The sequence below is a fragment of the Crinia signifera genome, chromosome 4 (genome assembly GCF_055691185.1).
Source record: "Crinia signifera chromosome 4, ASM5569118v1, whole genome shotgun sequence".
NCBI classification, from domain to species: domain Eukaryota; kingdom Metazoa; phylum Chordata; class Amphibia; order Anura; family Myobatrachidae; genus Crinia; species Crinia signifera.
The window spans coordinates 25,095,026-25,106,425 of record NC_139220.1 but is presented as its reverse complement, the minus strand read 5'-3'; positions in this window follow the sequence as shown (position 1 = coordinate 25,106,425).

Sequence of the window (11,400 nt, the reverse complement as noted above, 5' to 3'; positions counted from 1 at the left end):
AGGTCACTGCAGATCACCAGAGCAGGGATGCGAGGTCACTGCAGATCACCAGAGCAGGGATGCGAGGTCACTGAAGATCACCAGAGTAGGGATGCGAGGTCACTGCAGATCACCAGAGTAGGGATGCGAGGTCACTGCAGATGACCAGAGCAGGGATGCGAGGTCACTGCAGATGACCAGAGTAGGGATGCGAGGTCACTGCAGATGACCAGAGTAGGGATGCGAGGTCACTGCAGATGACCAGAGTAGGGATGCGAGGTCACTGCAGATGACCAGAGTAGGGATGCGAGGTCACTGCAGATGACCAGAGTAGGGATGTGAGGTCACTGCAGATCACCAGAGTAGGGATGCGAGGTCACTGCAGATGACCAGAGTAGGGATGCAAGGTCACTGCAGATGGCCAGAGTAGGGATGCGAGGTCACTGCAGATCACCAGAGCAGTGATGCAAGGTCATTGCAGATCACCAGAGTAGGGATGCGAGGTCACTGTAGATCACCAGAGCAGTGGTGCAAGGTCATTGCAGATCACCAGAGTAGGGATGCGATGTCACTGCAGATCACCAGAGTATTGATGAGATTGATAGAACTCTGACTGCTTATGATTTTGGAGGATATATCCCAGTAAAAAAGTTTCTTAACCATTTGAGTGCCAAGTTAATTTGTCAAAATACATGTGAAAATTTGCAAAGCAAACATTTTGTATTCATCATTATGGCATGTAATGTTTAACTTATACAGGAAATACGGTATAGGGTGAAATGTAATAGGATGAGATATTTAGAAAGTGAGAGATTTGGTAATAAATCTCCAGGTTTTTTCTAAAAGCGGCAATCATTTACACTTCAAAATTATACTGGGTTTTGCAGTGTAAATGATTACCGCTTTAAAAAAACTGGCGATTTCTTACCAAATCTCTCACTTTCTGAATCTCTCATCCTATTAAATTTCACCGGGGATATTTGTACTGCTCTGTTTCCGCAACCACACAGATCCTCTGTCCAAGGTGCTGATTTATTTTAAACTTAAGCTGGGTACACACCTGAGGGAAAAAAGAAATAACAATATATAAATCACTCAGTGTGTGTGCCCATTATATTGTGTGTGTTATGCCAGTGGGTTACATGCTTTTTGCCAGGGGTTTCTTTCTCATTCCCAGGGGTTTCTTTCTTGTTGCCATGGGTTTACATGCTCATTGCCAGGGGTTTCTTTCTCATTGCCAGGGGTTTCTATGGTTTTTTTGCCAGGGGCTTACATGCTCATTACCAGGGGTTTCTGCTATATACCTTCTATATTAACTGAATGTACCAGAAAAATATGTATTCAGCAGTTTGTGGTTTTGTTTGGATAAGTTGTTTTAGTTGTTTATGACTTTAGTATAGTGTTACTAGTAAGCCAGGTAGTTACGTGTTGACTGCTGTTTCTATACTATGCATACACACTATAAGCTTACACAGGCAGCTTCCCTAGAAAACAAACAGTCAACTACAATGTTGGACTGGCCCACAAAGGGCTGGGGAAATCCCTGTGGGCCCCCACTCCTTGAGGGCCCCTTCCTTACGGGTCAGGTTCCAGATTGTCCACTCTCTCAGAGAAATTCAACCAGGGATGATGTTCTTATTTTGGGAGATTATGATTGGTTGCTAGGGGCAACATCCCATGATCAACAGAACTTCCTTCTTAGTATATTTACCCCAGTGAGTCCAGCTCAAGATCAGGCTGTGAGGAGGAGGGGAGGGACGAGCTTGTTGGTAACTTGCCCCTTCACCGCTTATTGACATGACCCATATAAATAGACTGGTAGCTGGACTCACCTTTAAGCGTGAGTCTCTGGGCGAGATGTACTAAGCCTTGAAAAGTGATAAAATGGAGAGCGATACACCAGCTCGTAACTGTCATTTTTCAAACCCAGTCTGCAACATTGCAGTTAGGAGCTGATTGGCTGGTTTTTATCACTCTCCACTTTATTACTTTTCAAGCTTAATACATCTGGGCCCTCACTTATATTTGCGGGCTTCCGGCCGAAGACAGAGCCGACACACCTCGGCACACCCGCTGGGCGTTTCCATGGGTGTGACCCAAGTCTGCCGCCCCACACCCCCAAACCGCATTGCTACGTGCAAATGGCCTGGTGACATTGCATATCACCTCGGCCATTCGCACAGTGGACCTTCACAGTCCACCAACCATCGGAACGGGGCCAAATTCGGCCCCGTCCAAACAAACTAGAATGACCCCCCTGGTCCCCTATCTCTGCACATGCCGGGTGGGTCCTTCATTCCCCAGTCTGACACTGGTCATCAAATGGGCCTTATTTCCGCTCCTCTTATACATAAGCCGTAAGCTGTGCCAAAGCATATATCAATTAGCACAGCAAGCACCAAAGATACTGGCTGTTACATAGGATTGTTGCTGTGTGTACTGTAGATATAGATTCCCCTAATTGGATGAATAATACCATTTTGCTTTGAAAACACCAAGTTTAAAGTTGTTTTTAAACTATTAGCCAATATGCTCTACTACAAAGGTAAGCCCCCGGGGGTGTGTACGGTGGTCCTCCTTTTGACAATTAGTCAATTACTGAGATAATTGGTTTGTTTATTAAATAAACCCAACCACTTTGTCAGCTAGTGCTTTACAATGCATTTACAAAGAGTCACCTACAAAAGTAATGAGTTGAAAAAAGTTGATTTTATATAGTGTAGTATTTACTAAATAAGCGAATGCTGCCATCAATTTGCTGCTCATTCATTATACAACGGATGATTAATTAACCGTATTTATTTATTAGCAGTTTTTTTGTATGACCCCAGCATTTGAACTTGCACAATTGGGAATAAGGAGATAATAAAAAGAAGGCTGGTAACAGTCGACAGGTAGAGAGGGCCTTGGAACTGAGAGGTCCATCAAATATTAAGCGGTCAATTTATTAAAGCTTCTAAAAATTAAAAGAGGTGATGTTTCCCATAGTAGCCAATCAGATTCTGTCTATCTATGGGCAACATCACCTATTTTCGTTTTTAGAATCTTTAGTAAATTCAGCCCTACTTCCTATGCCAGATTTTTTCAACCTAGCGTTCCTTAAGCGGTTCTCAAGTGTGCCACCAGAGCTAATGACCACAACTTGTTGACAGCCGTCACCAGTTCAACTGTTAATCACTAGTTTCAGCCAATGTATTTTATGTTTGTTAACTGTGGGAACCAGTATGTTTTTTTTTCCATATGGGTGGCAACGGGTTTGTTGTTTTTTTCCTGTGGGGGCCAATGTGTTTTTCCCTGTGGGGGTCTGATGTTGTGCCTCAGCGATTTTAAAATCTTGTTTGGTGCGCCGCTAGTGGAAAACGGTTGAAAATCACTGACCTATGCCATCACCTCGGTCTTTAACAGAATGTTTAGCAAGGACATGGTGCAATTCTGTTTACTATAGTACAGCACCAGTAACTTTTGCTTAGTCTTTAAAAAATTGTATTTGCAATGTAAATACCATTTTATTTCTCTATTTTCCAATCGGTTATTTTCACATAGGTGCATTTTCCACCAGATCTAGTATAGGTTGAGTTTCCATTATTCGAGATGCTTGGTACAAAAAGACTTTTTGGATTTCAATTTTTTGGGGACTTTGTAAAATGTGCATTTGCATAATAAGATTAAAGACTAATCAGGAAATTCATTAATGTTTCATATAAACCTTGATGAAAGTAGTTTTTTTTACAATGTTTTTCAATATTTGTGTCATGAATTAAAATTTGGGCACATTACACCATCAGAAAGCAAAGGTGGATAATTTTGTATGAGGGCTACTCGATCTTTGCTCTCACCTTATGTATCAGATTGTTTTGTAAAACTGCATAGAACACTTTAGTCAAATTCAAATATATAACATTGATGACAAACTTTATTTACTAGGCATGAACGCCCATTCATATCGTTGGGTAAGAAATCCCGGAAATTATAATCCTGGCGGTCCGGATGCCAATGGATCCTGGTTAGTATTTGACACTAAGCATACCCTTATTCCAAACCCGCACCACCCACAGCCTCACCACTGCAGCCTATACCTAACACCCCCACCCCCCAGCAGCCTTAACCTAACCAGGGCCGCCGACAGGGGGGTGCCCTGGGTACAGCTGCCCATGGCCCTGAACCTAACCACCCCACCTGCAGCCTAAACCTAACTACCACGCAGCCTAACCCTAACTACATCCCCCGCAGCCTATACCTAACCCCCTGTGCAGTCTAACCCTCCCCCTAGTACCAAACTCCTAGTGGCGTATTACCAATGGGTGCAGTGTGTGCTGTGCACACGGGCCCCTGAACAAGGGGGCCCAGTAATATTCAAACTGCACCTAGCATCTACTTAACACAGTTTTTATATACTTGTTCATTTGGTTAAAAAGAAAGAAAAGTCGGAAGGACCAAAGAGCCTTCTCAAAAGGTTGACAGATGTTTTTTAACATCTATGGAATCGCATCCTGACTGTTGGGTTCGTGATCCCATCCCCATTCATGGGAACATATGTAGTAACACTGTCTTGGCATATAATGACTATATTGGCACAAACATTTCCTCTGTATCATCGGAGTCATTAGTGCAACCCCGTATAACCGATGTTCTCTTGTTTCTCTTTAAAATGAACAACTTATTCAAATATACAAATATTTTTGCAAGACAAGTTAATTTCCCTTATGTGTGTGTGTTACCCAGAACAGTATGAATCTTGAAGAACAGAGTCATTATTAGGCTTCGCGCGAGCGAGCAGGCCTCGTGAGTAAAGTACTTAAGACATTAGGTAGTTCTGAAACATATGTATTGTATGAGATGCCTATCTCTTATCTATAGCAGGAAAGTGCATTGCCTTCCTCTAGTGAGTATAGCTGCGTTATCACAATGGACTTAACATCTGTATGAGACAATTAGTCAATTCATCAGGAGCAAGTAATGCCCTGCTTATCGTACACCTGCGTCATTGTTCCAGGCCAACACAATGGCAACGGGGCTACTTTTGCTTAAATGGTTTTTTAGGGTTTTTTGTTTTTAGGTCTCAGAGATCAAATGACATGAACAAAGTTACTATCTAGATAATCTACGAATGCTAGGGAGTCACAGAGGCGGGGACAGATACCGTTGTAAAAGGTTTCCAGTCACATGTAAACGAATAGATGTACTGTACCGTATGACCCATTTTGGGTAGAGTTGGCTGATTGAGAAAAAGTATGAAAGACCTTTATTAACCCATTCATTTCCAGAAGAGTGGGATTATCTTGCGCCTTGTCCTTTCAATATGTTTGCATTGATCGTTAAAAATGGGAAGAACTGTTTTGTTTTATTGTTTTTAATGATATGATTTTTTTTCTTCAGTAGGGATGACAGATAGACGTTTCAAAAAAAGGACTTTGAGGGGTGGATGTAATAAGCCTAGTGAATTGATAAAGTAAACGGGGATAATGCAGCAGCCAATCAGCTCTCAACTGTCATTTCTGCAAACCCATCCTGCAATTTGACAGTTAGGGGCTGTTTGGCTGTTTGGCAGCACATTTTTTTAGGGGGTGCACTGTCAAAGGGGTGTGTCTAGCAGCACTTATTGGGTGTGTTTAACACCGCCCATTGGTTCACTGTCAAAGGGGTGTGTGTATAGCACCACCTATTGGGTGTGTCTAACACCACCCATTGGGTCACCGTCAAAGGGGTGTGTCTAGCACCACCTATTGGGTGTGTCTAGCACCGCCAATCAGGCGTGTATACCATCATCTAATGGCACTCATTACAATATAAAATGTCTCTCAGGGTGGACACAGCATTAGGGGTGCCTGTGCACCTCTAACACTCAATGCGTGCACGTCTATGGTTATTAATCACTAAGCCCTGGATTTTTAGGATCTAAAAAGCTAAAATTTGTTTGTTTTTTAATCAATGGTTTAGGCTTTTATAGGTATTAAAAATACCTGTTTAGGAGTTTATGCATTGTATAAAAATAAAAGACAACCATGCAACAGATCATTATGTGTGAAGCATTGCACCTGTATTACTGATGCGCTGTGGTGTCAATTACACCTAGTGTGATGGACACTAACAAGTTATTGTAGCTTCAGTGGATGGGTGTGTGCATTCAAGGGAGGGGCATGGCTATGTGTTCTGACCTCCCCTTTCTGTAACTCCAGGATTGGGTGTGGCTACATGGGGAGGGGCATGGGGAGGGGCATGAATAAGTCTACTGACCTCCCCTTTCTGCAACTCAGGCGATCCAATAGATGCCGGAGTCTCTGCAGTGCCATCTCCTACACTGTGACAGGAAGTGGGTGCTGCACATAATGATATTGTACAGCGCATGTCTCCTGTCACTGAGCAGGAGCGTTACTTTGGGGACATGCATCAGTGGGTGACATATGCTTCTATGCTTGTTAATGATTGGTGTTTTAAAAACCCTCCAAGTTCGGCCGGGAACCCGCGCCTCCAGCCAACTTGGGAGTCAATTTATAGAACCCAGGGAGTGTTGACAAAAAGTATCTGAAGATCACATTCAGTCCTATTGTAGAAAAGTGCCATATAAATATAATTCTTCTTCTTCTTCTTCTTCATCAGGAGTTTATCACCCGTAGATGATATTACTGTTGTGCATGAATCTCTTACATACAAATATGTTTTCCTACCAATTCTTGGTAACATATTACTACTTTACCTTATGGTGGGAGAGGGGAGATGGGGAACACACACACCCATCAGTACTCCATAAGCCCCTCCCATTTGTATGGTCACCTCAGTGATCAGGGTGTAAACCTACTCCATAAGCCCCTCCCATTTGTATGGTGTAAGACTGCATGTATAACACCAGTCCCCTATGTCTAAGCTAACCCTCTCAGCCTCCGCACCCCTGTGTTACTTTCCATTACCACCTCTGCTCCCATTTACCCCACCAGCCCTCACTGCGGCCTCCTGACCTTTAGCAGCATTTATTTATATAAATAAAGACAAATTCACACAAAATATATTTCAAAAATAAATAAAAACTTTTATTTTAAGTAAAATGTATATATTATGTTTACTCTGCATTATAAAATAGGAAATTCTGGAACAAGATTGTTCCAGAACTCTTACACACTTGTTCTATAAGAGGAACAAGATGGCAGAAGCCTCATGACTCATAAAGAATCATCCATCAGCACTCAGGAGAGGAAAACCCCCTGTGGGGGAAACCTCTGGGGACCCATGGCTGACGGACTGCCCGTCCCTCTAGGCATTAAGAGACTTTGCAGAGTTTGCCCAAACCACCCACCCACTAACCTTGTATATAACCCGTCATCCCTTCTGTCGCCCCAAATCTGTATTTCGACCTTTTACCCGATGAAGAACGCACCTGATGGCACCGGGAAGGGGGGGGGGGGGCACGCGCATGTCCACAGAGAGAGAAAATGAGAAAGAGAGAGAGAGAGAAAATGAGAGAGAGATAGTGATGTGAAGTGGGTAGGGGTGAGAGAGGGAGAGAGAGAGAAAGGGGACGAGGGGGGAAGAAGAGAGAACCCTAGCACTGGGTATTAGGACTCCATGTAAGAACAGCCAGAACCCCTTTAGGACTCGTCTCTGGTGCTATAAGGGGTTAGGGCTGCAATGATATATATAGGACAGCTCTAACTCTGTTTCCTATATCCCCACTGGGTCTGAGCTCTATGCACATACACAGACGGCCGTCATGTATGTGCATTAGTCAGTAACCCATTGCCAGCAGCATTAGGCTGCCAGCAACACAGCAGAGGATGCAGCGGAGGACAGGGTGATTATTGCATCAGTGCTGAAAACATGCTCTATTTCCATCCAAACGATTATGTTTTCTCCTTACAGCTATGAAATTGTTTCAAAGAATTTATGGTTCAAGTAGATGTTTCAAATTACTCTACTTGTCTTTTTTTTTTTTTAAACAGTCACATACCTCCCAACTTTCAGCCCAGAGGAGAAGGGACACCGATATGTGCGGCTTAAATTGTGGGGGGCATGGCCTAATGAAATGGCCGTGGTCTATACTCCCCGCGAGGTCACGCCCAGTTTTCACCCCTCAGGGTGACAGGGGGTCTCTCAACTGCCCTCCCCCCCGCCGCGGGACACTGCCGTCCATGGGAGGGATGCAGGGACGTCCCCAAAAAATGGGACGTTCCCGCGATAAGCGGGACAGTTGGATGCTCTACTTTCCTATGCTGCATCATATAACATATTTTCAGTTTTGATACTCGTGTATATAATTGTATGCTAGTGTTATGGGGTTGCGATCATTGGGTCAATCACAGGAAGGTTGACCTGCATTATGGTCAATCACTGAAGGTCGACACACTCAAAATATCGACATGATTTTAGGTCGACAGGGTCATTAGGTCGACACAAGCATTAGGTCGACATGTGGTATATCGACAGTGAAAATGTCAACATGGGCCCGCATGCCCCATATACATTGCACCCATTTTAAATACACCCCTGGGAATGTGATTAAAACAACTTTGGTTGCCCATAAGAACAACGATTTAGGCATATTTATTAATAACTTGGCGAGAGATAAAGTGGGGAGAGGTAACGTACTAGCCAATCAGCTTCTAACATTTTACAGACTGTGTTGAAGTACTATCCAATCAGCTTCCAACTGACTTTTACAGGCTTTGTTTGAAAAATGACAGTAAGGAGCTGATTAGTTGGTATTTCATTTCTCTCCGTGTTTTGATAAGTCTCGGTCACAGTAAGAACATAAACACTTTACATAACCTTCCTGGCTAGATGCCTCCTGGATGTTCACCGGTGCTTAGGTATTGTGTATTGGGGAATAGCGGGCAGGGGGCTGTCGCATGGGTACGATAGGTGCGCCCAGAAAAATGCTGATCGCCCCCATGTAAACGCAGGCGTGGCAAAGCCTGCACATGCCGGGAGCCCGTTTTGGGCCATTGCATAGCGAGTCAACCCGAATCAGGGCCTTAGTCCTGCAAAAAAAACAACAACAACCTAGAGAAACATTAAATTAACACCCGAGATGCCAATTATTGGGAGACTTGGTTTAATACAAACAAGCGACTCACCAAATTTCTCACGGGTCTTGTATTTCCTTTTCACCCTCCATGGCCACTTACTACCAGAGATAAAGGGGTTATCATTGGGAAGTCCTTTATTCTGCTTCAATGTGGTTACAGGTGTCTTGCTCCCACCTGCAGAACCTCAATGCTAGGCTTATCTATTGTCCCTACTGGAATAGATGTCCCTTTGAGGGGACTGTAGACCTGTTCTCAGTAATGGTTAGTCCTTGTATTATTCTATTGACTATTCATGAATAACCGATAATGGAGCTGATGTAGAGGTGGGAGCACAGAAAAAAAACAAAAAACCTTTGCTCTATGGCCAAACTATGTTGCACTGCAGGTAGGACAAATACTGTATAAGATGTGCAGCGAGATTTATATTAGAGAGGGGCGTATCCAAACTCAAATCTGAATTGCAATCTGAAAGTAAAGTTGTCCAGCATTTGTGGGCTGCATGCAAAAGCAGCTAGTATTTATCCTTCATGTAAAAAAAAAAAAATTATTTGAAACCCCTGATTGCAACATGGTTTGTTCCTTATAAGGGGTCTCATTTTGTGGTCCTCAGACTGAGCATATGGTCAGTCTGACCATGGAACGCTGTTGCTGTAACCTGACGATGGGGGGTCTGGGCCAAGCCTGGAGTGCCGTGTCATTGGCTACCCCGAAGAGGGGTGTCCATCTTGTATTTAATGTCCTACCTGTACAAAGGCACCCAGGTACCTGACCTCTCTTTCCGAAATGCCAGTTCACCCAGTCCATATAGGTGCAAAAGGTGCATTCAATGTGCATGTACTCAAAAATAGTCCAGGGGTTCCCACACCTGTTGGTGTAGGATGTAGGGCACTCTCCAGTATAACAAGTATTAAACACTATGTTATAAAATCAAAAAGATGTTTCCTTTATTCCAATATAGACAACTTCATTTGAAGAAACTTGAAACATCCATTATAATTCCCCGACGTTTCGGTCCTTAAAGCACGGACCTTTATCAAGGAGCCTAAAATATATGCAAATAGTGCAAACAACCCTTTACTAGATGCACTTACACTCTATAGACAGACATCAAACATTGAACAAAGAAATTACATTACTTGGTTTGGATGGAACATCAGCTATCAGCGTGGTAGGAACAGAACCTCATAGTGGAGGGAACAGCACCTAAATGAGGCTGCCCGGCAGGGCCGCCGACAGGGGGTGCCCTGGGTACAGCTGTCTTGGGCCCCGGGCTCTGGAGGGGCCCAGGCAGCTGCCCACAGCCCCCCCCGCACTTGCACCCAGCCTCCTTTACCCGGCGCCGGCTGCCAGGCACGCACAATACACAGTGCAGCCTGCAGAGTGCCGAGCTTACCACACAGAGGGGCTCGGCGCTCTGCAGGCTGCACTGTGCAGTGTGTGCTCCGGACCTGACAGTGGAAACTGAAGGAGCCAGAGGATGGTGCCACAACATGATGGAAAGTAATGGGGACGGGGTAGGGGGAGGCTGGGTGCTGGTAGGGGGAGGTGGGGAAGGGCGGGCGGAGGTATGGCGCTGTGCCACTGTAGATCAGTCCCGGGCCCCAATATTTCTACTGGCGGCCCTGCTGCCCGGCCCGGCATTTATACCCCTTATCATTATTGTGACTATGGGCATGTGTGGCGGCTGTTTTCAAAACACTCACATCCGTTTCCATGCATCCGGCCGAACCGGAAGTTCGGTGGCCGGAAGTATCGACTTGTGAGCCGCACATTGGAATGCACGTATGTGTACAGCCAGCACTGGACAAAAATCTATTTATTAATTGCAAGAATGCAAGCTTTTTAGGGATGCAAATATATTCTTTTAGATATATTATATATATGTCATTTCATTGGAAAAACAAAGTGCCAATTTAAAGAGAGAATGGCGCTTTATTGTTCTGCAATAAGAACGGCACAACAGACAGGACGTAGCACTCAACCGATGGCACATCACTGCATTTTAGCCAATCACAGCCTGGCCAGTTAAACTCTGTATCAGTGTCCGTAAATCTTATCTAAATTTTTATAAATGTTTGTATACAGTATGTCAGTATTGCATCTTCTTATCGGATAAATATGTATTCTACTAAACTATTCTCTTCATTGACATTCCTTTGTTTTAATTTTGTAAATTGTTTTTTAGATGTTGCCATGGCAATGGAAGTGATTGCAGATTGGAGCAGCCCAGTGGTGCAAGTAGAATTTTTTTCTTGGTGGTACTGATAGCCTCCACCAAAAATGGGCATGGTCATGTGTCATCAGGGGGCGTGGTCACACAAAGCTAGAGGAGTGACTAAATGACAATAGAGGCGTGGACACAGGAGACAGGGAATGAGAAACAGGGAATGACTGGGGGTGGGTT